At 48.6% G+C, this 3,414-nt stretch overlaps 1 pseudogene; it reads right to left on the reverse strand.

Moving 5' to 3' along the window:
• Positions 1-256: 256 nt before the first annotated feature.
• LOC123124678 (ethylene-responsive transcription factor ERF071-like) lies at positions 257-1,153 on the reverse strand (annotated as a pseudogene).
• Between the last annotated feature and the right edge of the window lie 2,261 nt (positions 1,154-3,414).

Below are 3,414 nucleotides of genomic sequence, written 5' to 3' on the forward strand. Positions count from 1 at the left end.
ATTTTACGGGTCGGGGCGGGATGTGGGGTCTGCTAGAGTTGCTCTAATCATCATGCGAGCCAGGCTATCAAACACCGGATGAAAATTTCTTTCACGGTGAAGAGACTCCGTATGCAGACAACCAAATAATATGCAAACGTGGTATCTTACTCTGTATTTCTTCAACCAGTTTCCACCCAACTTGACTCGTTTTTTTAATGAAACCAGAGAAAATCAGTGCAATCAACCAAACACGTCCTTAGAAAATTTTAGGTAGTGTAGCAAAGCTCCTTAAAATTGCTCATTCTCCTGGTGTAAGACAGAAAAGAAACGAGACGCACTTACTTGTACACGTACGTGTATGTTTCATACAAAGTGTTTTTAACAAAATTGACCGGATGCATGTGTTATCGTTAGCTCGGGAACCGGAAGCTCGAGAGGTCCATGTTGCCGGCCATGTCGGAGCCGGCGAGGAGGCTCTCCATGACGTCGTCCGAGCAGCATTCCAGCAGTATGCGTGCGTCGTAAGGCGCAGTCCCGTGGACATCCTTAAAGAGTTCCTTAAACGACGACGAGGCGCTCTCCGTCGCACGGGCCACGTTGTCCGCGCCGCCGTCGGTGACGCTGCTGCGAGAAGACGGTCCAGGACGATCGCTGTACGGCGCCGCCGGCGCTGCAGGGAAGTTTGTCCTGGCCTTTCTACCGTGGATGCGCCGCGCCTCGGCGTCGTAGGCGTGGGCGGCCTCCGCGGCCGTGTCGAAGGTGCCGATCCAGACGCGAGCCTTTGATGGGGTCGCGGATTTCCGCCGACCACCTCCCCCACGCCCGCTGCCGGATGCCGCGGTACGGGTGGCTAGGGCTGGCCCTGCGCCGCTTCGGCCTCGCCATGGCCGGCGAGCGGTATAGCTCGCAGGATGCCATGATACCTGTGGGGAGCGGCTCATTGAGGACGTCGCCGTCGTCGGCGGCCACGAACTCCCGGAAGGCGGCCTCCCAGTCGTCAGAGTCCTCATCCGTCGGCCAGCCGCCGCGCATTTTCGCCTTCCCCGCCGACGGGGATTGGCCGGGACGCCCCTTGCCGCGGTCGTTGGTGGCGAACTTCCCTCCGCACATCGTGTACGGGGAATCAATGTTTGTTGTTTCAGGTACGTAGCTGTTTGTGTTGTCGAAGGAAGGCTGTGTGTTTCCTCGCGTAACACGTCGGCCTTATATAGAGGTCAGGTGAAACGTAAAGCATCACTCATCGTAGTAGAGAGTGTTTCTACTTCTGCACCTGGTCTGCATTGCATAGCATCTCCGAGAATCCTTGGACAAAACTTTATGTTGGATAACTGTCCGAGTAGGATGTGTTGCTTGGTTCGACGTTTCTGGAACATTGTGCAGCAAGTGGATAAGGCTTGTCGAGCGCACACCAAGAGGCGCAGGCCAGGGAGCAGCAAGTGGAGATAAATATCCGATTCAAACAAGGCCGGAGCCATTGAACCGGCGCTGGCAGGTGGCAGCAGCGACGGAAATTTAGGTTCAACTGGACAAGTTGGTCGTACCATGCTTTGCTAATTACGGAGTACGGACTGCTGCCTGTGCCTCCCATCTGGAATTAGAGGACTCCTCTTTTTATTTTTTTGAATTCAAGGACTACTCGTCGTAGTCCTCATATACGCATATACAGTATTCATGGTAGTGTTACTGTGCTGACGTCCCATGAAAAACGTGGCAAAACGCAGCAAATTCTGAAAAAACAATGAATTGTGCTGATTTGACATGCTTTCTACTCCCTCCGTTTCTAAATATAGATTTCAACAAGTGACTACATACGGAGCAAAATGAGTGAATCTACACTCTAAAATATGTCTATATACATCCGTATGTGGTAGTCCATTTGAAATCTCTAAAAAGACAAATATTTAGAAACGGAGAGAGTAGTAAACTTGCCATCCCCAGCCAACATGAAATGGCATACAAAATCATTCACAATTGCCATGCTTCCTGGTTCGCTAGTTAAATGGTTCCGGATATGATTAATCACTCGTCATTCGAGAAATATTCACAAACGGACATCAGCACTCACATGCTTGGTGTCACGGAGCTTCAAGAAAAATTGGTTGAGACACAATCTACAAGCCACATCCAAATTATGGTTGGTCGCAAAATTGGGCTGATCATTTGGTCTTATTGATCATTTGAATCAATATAACCTTTTTATGTTTAACATGAAAAGGCACATACATTTCTAAACACAGGTGGTAATTAGGGTGATGACCAAGGCCTTTGAGTACGTAGAAATCTATATCGCAGACAATCCGGCCATCACAAAAACGAAAGATAGCCTGAAACAGTTATTTTGGAATGAAACTTACATTGGGGAGAGTTACAACCACATAATAAATAATATGATTCCACAAAAAATATCATCCTCTCACTGTTTGTGCCCTTCGGAGAGAGTGAATTAGGTTTTTGGAAATCGCTTCGCCCTGCAAGGCCATGGAGCGGTATGGTGTCCTCTTTCTCTCCTCGTAACAACAACAAAGTGTAGCGGCGCCGGAGACTATTATATAAGTTGGTCTCACACCGCCCCCACTTCGGAGGTGGTATACTAAAAACTACACCTCCACCTCTTGCCATGCATGGGCCTTTGAGATTTATTTAGGAATTGTGTAAAATGCATGGGGAAGCTCAGTAATTCTAGTGAAAAATGACAAAACTGGTCCTTTTAGCAAAGTTCAATACAAAATGAACCCATTTAAGAAAATTTTCATAAAATGGCCCTTTGCATGACACCCGGGCATGGGGCACCATGCTAGATGTCATAACGCCTTGGTCAAGGCGCCATTCGACCGCGCTGACCCGCCACGTCGGCTTCCTCGGGGGCCCAGTTGATGGCGCGTAATGCCCCAGTCAGGGGCGCCCTGGGGCCTAGGATGGCGCCTTGGCCCAGGGCACCATGCCCCTTCGCTGGGGATAACTCCCCACTCAAGCGCAGCCCGAGCCAAAGGCTCTGTTTCTTTTGTCCATGTTCTTATCGCCCCCCGTCGCCCCTCTCTCCCTCCTCTCAAATCAGAGGCCAGAAGTGATGGATTGGAGCTAAAAAAAAAGTTGGATCTCATTCCCCTTCCCATCCTCGAGGTATTCCTATCCTTCTTCCCTCTTTTTAATAGTCAAAATCTTCACATTGGAGAAACCCTAGTTCATGCTCTTTTTAGGGATTTATTAGGTTTTTGATGTATGGATGGGGATATGTGAGGTATTTGATGGTGTACGGATAGGGGGTTTGTTAGTATTTGTATTGTGAGAATTTTTTTAGATACGGCTAGGGATGTTGCTTATGACATGGTTAGTGATATGGTAGGATTAGTATGTGTAGTGATTTTTTAGGTATGGTTTAGGACTTGTATTTGTCAGGTAGGCACTTGTATTCATTGATGCTTACACATGTAT

The sequence above is a fragment of the Triticum aestivum genome, chromosome 5D, assembly GCF_018294505.1.
Source record: "Triticum aestivum cultivar Chinese Spring chromosome 5D, IWGSC CS RefSeq v2.1, whole genome shotgun sequence".
Taxonomy (NCBI): domain Eukaryota; kingdom Viridiplantae; phylum Streptophyta; class Magnoliopsida; order Poales; family Poaceae; genus Triticum; species Triticum aestivum.